Raw genomic sequence first — 9,467 nt, forward strand, 5'->3', positions numbered from 1 at the left:
AGATCTAGATCTAAGTACTACTAACGTAGGCATACTTTGTCCCATATTTAAATTAATTGTTTTTTGCGTTTATGTAAAAAGGCGAAATGAAAATAATGTGCTGTGACACACTTTCAAACGGTGTCTTTTAAACTGTGTTGTATTAAAAATAATACCTTTTATAAAATAATGTTTAAACATCTTTAATAACAGCTGAATAATCCAAACATGACGCCAACCATCGGGTATGACACCAACCATGGAGTAAGACGCCAGCCAACCCTGGGTTGTGATACCAACCCTGGGGTGTAACGCCAGCCCTAGTGTTAAGACACCAACGAATGTGTAAGACGCCAACCCAGGGGAAAGACGCCAAACTTGGTGTAAGAACCAACCCTGGGGTAAGACACCAAACCTTTTGTAAAACGCCAACACTTTTATATACTGTGCCACATTTATATAATGTGATAACGTGTCTCATTTATATCAAGTGTTTCTCCGGGGGGGGGGGGGGGAGGCACTGTTAAAAGTATATATTTTCTATATAAATTCCATTTCGTTTGGGAGGTAGACATTCTGGGGGGGGGGGGGTGGCGCCTGGAAGAAACTCTGTTTAAATCCAGGTGTCACAATTATATACTGTCATTTTGATCTGTGTGTCACATTGATACACCACTGACAACTCAATTATCTCCCCTTATCAGACGATGTTTAGCGGTCAATGATTGGCTGCAGGCTGTAGAAATAAGCTGTTCCTTCAATTGAATCTCGCCTCAAGATAAAGTGTCGTCTCACAAATTTTCACAAAGTTCGATAAATATTGAACAGCGTAATGTGTGGACTATGTAACAACAAAAAAATTCCTTGCTGTGTGTACACAGCCACGCCTTGTGTACACTGTAACACTTTGTACAGTACACCTTTTACACTACCACACATATTACACTGTCATATTGTGTGTGCACTACCACACCTTGTGTATACAGCCACAACTTGTGTGCACTACCATATCGTGTACTTATATACTATTGCACCTTATACACCACCACTGTACACTACCGGATCCAGTACACTACCACACCTTGTGTACACTACCACATCCAGTACACTGCCATACATTGTGTACACTACCACACCTTGTGTACACTAAAACACCCAGTACACTACCACATCCAGTACACTACCAGATCCAACACACTACCACACCTTGTGTACACTACCACACCCTGTACACTATCACACCCTGTACACTACCACATCCAGTACACCACCACACCCTGTACACTACCACATCCAGTACACTACCAGATCCAACACACTACCACACCTTGTGTACACTACCACACCCTGTACACTATCACACCCTGTACACTACCACATCCAGTACACCACCACACCCTGTACACTACCACATCCAGTACACTACCAGATCCAACACACTACCACACCTTGTGTACACTAACACATCCAGTACACTACCACACCTTGTGTACACTAACACATCCAGTACACTACCACACCTTGTGTACACTAACACATCCAGTACACCACCACACCCTGTACACTACCACACCTTTCAGTGTACACACACAACCCTCTACATACACTAGTCAATTTGCCCGTCGGCCTACAGTCTTCCTCTCTGACGTACAAAAAGGTTGTTACGAAACACCAACCGATGACGTGGATGTCAACGAGATTCGATACCAAATAAATGTCACTCGAGTGTGAGGGAGGAGGGGGGGAGGGGATTCCACGATAACCCCACATTGCTGGGACAGGTCGATGAACATTAGCATGTAGCACTGGGTGAACTCAGTAAACGCTCTGAGCACCAACATGGCGGCTTTATGTGGATCGCGAGATGTCTAAGGGATTGAATTCCATAAAACGTCCATCAATTTCTGAGAGCAGACTGTCTTTGTTTACATGGTGCTGGTCACATGCATTATTCAAACAACGATTAAAAAACAACTTAGTTTCACTTGAGAATGATTGAAAGGGGGACTTGAGGGATGGCGCTGATATGAGAACACATACATCGTACACAGCCGGGGTGACAGGTTCAATACATTTGATGTTTTATTAGTTTGGTTTAATTTCAAGTCCGTGTGGCACCAGTCAACACATACCCTCGCTGCGCCACAGACTGGCAGCTAGCACCTGTTGACCTCTGGGTAAACAGTCTTATCACAGTCACACACTTCAGGCCTGGGTGGGGTTGGGGGCGGGGATAGAGAGACCAACATTGGACTGGAGCAATGTAACACGGATTTGATTGCAACATGGAGTCTTGCAGTTGTTGCAGAGGTGGTTCAGGGGGAGGGGGAGAAAACTTGTACAGTGGTACATCGAGATTCGAATTAAATTTGTTCAATAATCTTGCTCTTCAAATTGCTCGTATCGCACAGATAAACATTGTTCGCTCGACAGCTCGTATCTCAAAATCATGTATGTTGGGGCACTGGTATGTTGGGGAACTCGTATGTTTGGGCACTCGTATGTTGGGGCACTCGTATGTTAAGGCACGCAAATGTTGGGGCACTCGTATGTTAGGGCACTCGTATGTTGGGGCACTCGCATGTTAAGCCACGCAAATGTTGGGGCACTCGTATGTTAGGGCACTCGTATGTTGGGGCACTCGTATGTCGGGGCACTCGTATGTCGGGGCACTCGTATGTTGGGGCACTCGTATGTCGGGGCACTCGTATGTTGGGGCACTTGTATTTTGGGACACTCGTATGTTGGGGGACTCGTATTTTGGGGCACTCGTATGTTGGGGCACTCGTATGTTGGGACACTTGTATGTTGGGGCACTTGCATGATAGGGCATTCGTATGTTAGGGTGCAAGTATATTGGGGCACTCGTATGTTGGGGGACTCGTATGTTGGGACACTAGTATGTTGGGGCATCGTGTGTTGAGGTGTAAAAACCCTTTTTTTCCTAAGGACTATAAATGAATGACATATAAACCAAACCTCTCCCTGCCAGAGAACTTCCCAAACTTCCCATTGGCTCCCCTGAAAATCAATAGCCAACATCTGGTGTTTGAGTTGAAAGTGGTACAAACGATGTTCGATAACTCTCGCTTTACTCAGTTCAAGCAGGTTACGTCAACATTTTAAAAAAAATTGCGACTGTAGTTACCATCTCCAACATATAGAACATTTCTAGAAATTCCCTCCCTTCGAGAACGACGATAAAATTAATATAGTATTTTTTAAATGTTACGATTTTAAAAGAAAGAATGGCAATCACACGACTTAAGAGAAAATAGCGTATTATGTGTATAGGGTAGTCTATGATAATGTATGGACTGAAAATCCCGGGGGGGGGGGGGGGGCAGAGGCGTAGCGACCCTTCCCGGCGCCCGGGGACAAACTTTCGATTTGCACCCCCCCTCGAACTTTTCATTTTGCACCCCCCCTCTCAAACTTTCGATTGCACCCCCCCCCCTCTCAAACTTTCGATTTGCACCCCCCCCTCGAGCTTTTCATTTGCGACCCCCCCTCGAACTTTTCATTTGCACCCCACCCCCTCAAACTTTCAATTTGGCGCCCCCCTCAGGTCGGCGCCCGGGGACATGCCCCCCCGCCCCCCCTCGCTACGCCTCTTGGGGGGGGGGGGGGGTTCCAGCAAAACCGTGCTGCAGTAATAGTCATATTGACATTAAGAGTTTTTAAAAACAATGTGTTAGCATTTATCCTTTTTACCATCTCCATCACTTCATAACTATACGGTAAATAAAATTCACTTTGAAGGGGAAAAATTCACAAGGAAAATTTCAATCGAGAGTTAGGGCCCCTTTGAAAATTTCCCGGGCCTCATGGCAGAGGCGTAGCGAGGGGGGGGCGGGGGGAGGGGACATATGTCCCCGGGAGCCGACCTTAGGGGGGCGCCAAATTGAAAGTTTGAGGGGGGTGCAAATGAAAAGTTCGAGGGGGGGTGCAAATCGAAAGTTTGTCCCCGGGCGCCGGGAAGGGTCGCTACGCCTCTGCCTCTTGGACACAGCCAGTCCGCCCCTGTCTATGAACGTGGGTGAATATTAAACTAAAAGAAAAAAATCTGTAGTATGAGCTAGCTGCTAAGTATATACAGTCCGATCCCATCCCTTTTCTGATTTCTATGGCGAGACGATGTCGCAATCGGGCTGGCGTTCAGTAAACAAAGTTTATAAGGTCAAACATTTAAAGCGATCATGAGCCATTAGAACGGTTGTTAAGGGAAGGGATGGGGGTTAAAGCTGTATCTTCAGTAGCGTCACAGGGCGGGGGCAGAGGGTGCGGACCACAGCGGAGTGACATCATCCAATCATGTGACAACCTACACGAAAAGTGGCTAAATTTTAATATGAAGGTCTGCTTTTTATTCAAGTTAGTTTAATAACTTATTGAAGTTATATCAATTATAAGAAACACTTCAAACAGGGCGACCCCCGACATACTGTCCGCAGACTCGTGGGTAGGGAAGGTTAGTTATTTATGAGTCTCAAGCAATACAAAATACTAAAGTGTGACAAATTTGTATGTGATGTCATGTGCGAGCGGAGATTATGGAATGTATCACGTCAGTTGCGGGTTAGCAAATTATGTCGTTATTGTCAATGTATATTTCATCCCCCCTCCCCCCACCTCTAGCTGGTCCCTGAAGGAACAATCCCCTGCACATCTTGCTTTGATACCGTGAAGAAGCTGGCATTAATACATCAACGGCGGAGAGGGGTTGTACCCTGAGCTACTGCACAGGGGTCGTCCATAAATGACGTCACACTCGGAGGGGGGAGGGGGGGTAATTTTGTGACGATGTGTGATGAGGGGACAGAGTTTCTTCCAGGCATCTTTCCACCCCCCGAAGAAAGTCTACCGCCCCCACGAACGAAATGAAATTTATATAGAAAATATATACTTTTAACAGTGTCCGCCCCCCGAAAAAAGTCTACCGCCCCCCCCCCCCGAAAATTTCAAGTGCCTCCCCAGAGAAAAAAGTCTGGAAGAAACACTGTGTGGGGGAGGGGGTTCAGATGGTGCGACGTCACACTTTTTTCATTATAAAAAAAGAAATGTTGGAAAACGAATTTTAGACGTTATTTCGCGTTTTAGAAAACCGTTTTAATAAATTGTAGTAGAAATTGATTAAAATACTCTATTTTGTGAGAGTTCAGACAAGAGTTTGGAAAAATATCGATGTTTTAAAAAAAAATTCAACTGCAATTTTGAGGGGGGGGGGGTTGTAGGCTGAGGTGTGAGGTTATTTTAGAGGGGGGGGGGGTCTGGCTTTTTGTGACGACGTGTGACGGAGGGGAGGGGGAGGTAAAAATCGTCCAAAAAAGCGTGATGTCATTTATGGATGACCCCCACAGGTTTTTAAAATGTGACGTCATCTTTGGTGTGATGACGCAAGATTACGTCAGACATGTTTAGCAGATATAGGTTAGCAGAAACAGACTATAGGCCTAGTTGGTTGGTTAGAGAGGCCAATGGGCGCACAGGGCTGACCGGTCACGTGGGACGGTCAGCTGACCACTGAGGCGTGGGGCAGTAGAGCGATAGGCCAGGAGTTGTTAGGTAGCGGTCAGAGACGGCCGAGAATGTAGATAGTTAGTAGATCATGATTAGCTAGCGAGGTAGAAGGTGTTAGATTGTAGAATGTAGAGAACAGTTAGTGTTAGGATTGGTCATGGGAGTGCGTAGTTAGTGGTATAATGAACAGTCAGATAGAAGTAGTACAGTGTAGATCAGTTAGGTAGAAACTTGAACATATATATCATTTTAATAAAGAACAATTATAGTTGAACTTGAACTGTGTGTTATTGGATCCATTCGTTACCGCATCTTAAAAATCCCCACCCTCACATCTGGTGGAGCTCGGGACGAACCGCGGATCGAGGACGGGAAAGAAAGTATATCGGTTTACTCATGACGGAGTAAGACTTATGTATTGCTTTCTCTAACTCATCACAAAGCGGACTTCTTCAGTCGGAACGAGTTCGGAACACAAGGGAACAGTCTACATTTTAAAAAAGATAAGTACCTTCCAACAATTTTTTTAAACGTTTGGGTTTATACCCGTGCTGGATAGTTTGTGCCAGCGGTTTGTCTGCCTTACACATTCTATTGTTACGCACTGTTGCCTTAGTTATTTTGACTTTCCTCAACACACACACATACACATACACAACCATGGAGGCAGAGTTTCAATGCTATAAACAGGGCATACCATTAGACAAAACAGGAGAAGAAGTTGAAACATTTGTAGAGAATAAGTTAGGAAACAAGATAGTCAAGATAGTAAAACATGTCAAGAACAAAAGCAGAGTTAGCGTTAGAATTAGTGAAATGGAAAGTACAGCACATAGATAACACGCAACTGCCCAAGAACATCAACCCCATGACCAGGAATTGGACCCGGACCGCCCCCATAAATGATTTTGAACAACGGACATAAAAGTGAAGTCAAGTCGAGTATTTTTGTGTTAATCTAAGTAGTCGAAAAAATCGGCATGAAGTCGATAAAAGTTTAAGTTGAAGTCAGTGTAGTCAACCTGAAGTCAATTGTGTTATTGAAGTCAGTGAAGTATAAGTCAGAACTGAAGTCAAAGAAGTTATTTGAAGTCAGTCAATAAGTTGAGTCGTAGTCGAGGTCATAGTGACGTAGTTGAAGTCATGTTGCAGTCAAAGAAAAGTCTTTGAAGTTATATTAAAGTCGTTGAAGTCAAAGTGAAGTCTTTGAAGTCATATTGAAGTTGTTGAAGTCAAAGTGAAGTCTTTGAAGTCATGTTGAAGTCGTTGAAGTCAAGGAAAAGTCTTTGAAGTCAAAGTGAAGACGTTTAAGTCGTCGAAGTTTAAGTCGGTCAGTGAAGTCTTTAAGTTGAATTGAAGTGAAGTCGTCGAGGTCAAGTTAGTCTTCAAAGTGAAGTTAGTCGTCAAGTTGAAGTAACTGAAGTCTAAAGTGAAGTCAGTCGTTAAATTGAAGTCAGTCGAGTTACTGAAGTCAGTTAAAGTGAAATAAGTCAAGTTACTGAAGTCAAAAGTGAAGTCAGTCATTAAGTCAAGCCAGCCAGTTTTTGTCAAAAGTCAGATAGTGAGAGCTGCTCCACTATATGATTACGTGTTCAAATGTTATTTGAAACGGCACGATTATTTATATACACTTACATGTCTATTCTTTTTGTGTGAAGCTATTTCTAAGCTCTAGTAGTGTTTACGTCTATTGAGTTTATTAGGCTTTACAGATTGTTGTTAGATTAGAGTGTACTGATTTTTTATTTGGTTATGTTGTAATGTTATTTTTATATGTTGTTATGCCGCCAGACAAATGTTCAGCACGTTAAATTTGGGATTGATGTTTTTTTAATGGAAGGTACCTCTGTCTGAATACTTGTCTGCGCGGGCACTAAGATAGTCACGTAAAACCATTGCTCATGGTCTCGTAATACAATTTCAGACCCACCAGCGCTATTCAGAATGAGACGAGATGAAGCCGACACTTCAAAGAGTGCCGCCACCTGAAACCCTGATTACGTTGAATTACCTGGACAGCGAACAGCCCTGCCGAACGGAGAATTGCCCTGGTCAAGACAACGGACGCATCGCCACCGCTTCGCCCCCGCACTGGAGTTGAATAACAGACCGCCAGCTACGTACACCTACGGCACATACAAAGGGTAGAAGACCCTTCGTCCAAGTTCCCAGCGTCGGAACGTTACGTCATTGTTCGCCACCGCATCAGACAGCTCCAGTTCATCGTATAACCACTCTACGTGGACGTCTCAACCAGCGTTGAGATTGTTGCGTCATCACATTGACCAACGAAGTTGCGCATACACCCGCCTCACGGGAATTTACATCAAAACTCGCCACAACCCACCCACCACAGAAGAACGCCAACAATTACATAACTTACACATACACTTACACTGCTCGCTGAGCCGTTCAACCAGATACACATTCTACTAAGATTAGCTCAAGGCCAGTACACGACAACCTAGCCAGAACTGAGTTACACATGATTGGATTCACACATTCCATAACATAGACATACATTAGCAAGCAGAGACACCAGTCACACCACAAGATTTCAGGAACTAGAACAATGACATTTCTTTCAAGAACACAGACACAAGAGTTGATGTTTTTGTAAACTGTGCTGTCCCATTTTTTATATGATTGATGTTAGGGATAGAATAGAGTAGTAAGATAGTTAGTTGTTGATGTATAAGATTAGTAGCAGACGCTGAAAAATATAATTTGTCAGCTACAGAAAGGGAGGGAGATATGTGATGACGCAAGATTACGTCAGACATGTTTAGCAGATATAGGTTAGCAGAAACAGACTATAGGCCTAGTTGGTTGGTTAGAGAGGCCAATGGGCGCACAGGGCTGACCGGTCACGTGGGACGGTCAGCTGACCACTGAGGCGTGGGGCAGTAGAGCGATAGGCCAGGAGTTGTTAGGTAGCGGTCAGAGACGGCCGAGAATGTAGATAGTTAGTAGATCATGATTAGCTAGCGAGGTAGAAGGTGTTAGATTGTAGAATGTAGAGAACAGTTAGTGTTAGGATTGGTCATGGGAGTGCGTAGTTAGTGGTATAATGAACAGTCAGATAGAAGTAGTACAGTGTAGATCAGTTAGGTAGAAACTTGAACATATATATCATTTTAATAAAGAACAATTATAGTTGAACTTGAACTGTGTGTTATTGGATCCATTCGTTACCGCATCTTAAAAATCCCCACCCTCACATTTGGTGAAGGGGAATGTTGCATGAAGAAAAAAAATGTATCTAACAAATAAATCAAACCTTTGTCGAGTTTTTTTTTACATCAACCTAACGAAAAACACTACCTACGCGGACTGGGGATGGGGGAGTGATGGTGTTACCCCCCCCCCACTTGAAATTTTCGGGGGGGGGGCGGTAGACTTTTTTCGGGGGGTGGGGGGGGGGACACTGTAAAAAGTATATATTTTCTATATAATTTTCATTTCGTTCGGGGGGGGGGGCGGTAAATGCCTGGAAGAAACTCTGCCCCCACTAAAAATGTAAAATATTCACCCGGTCTTAGAAATAGGTTATATAAGTTGTTTCAATGTTACACAATGTTTCCTTAGACCAGGGTTTTTGTCAGGCACCTCTTGTGTGTGTGTCGGGGGGGGGGGGGGGGGGGGGGGGGTAGCAGTCGAAGCACTCGACCTGACGAAAAATTTAAATAATACTATATTTACATACAAAATATATACTTTTTAGTAAATATTTCAACCGTTGTCCTCCGCTTCCACCCTCACGGATATTTGAACCCCCTCCCCCTTCCGAAAAAAATGTCTGAAAGAAACCCTGTCGAAGATGCAATTGTGCCAGTTATCGTCCGTGTCTCCAAGTTACGCCATGGCTGCTCTCAACGTGTGACCTAGTTAACCAACCATGCCAGATCCGTCCCTTGATTACAGGGACGCAACCACCTGTGACCGAGTGTAATCACCCACATCCCCTT

This window comes from Physella acuta, unplaced genomic scaffold (assembly GCF_028476545.2).
Source record: "Physella acuta isolate Inbredline_101_S28 unplaced genomic scaffold, ASM2847654v3 ptg000131l, whole genome shotgun sequence".
NCBI classification, from domain to species: domain Eukaryota; kingdom Metazoa; phylum Mollusca; class Gastropoda; family Physidae; genus Physella; species Physella acuta.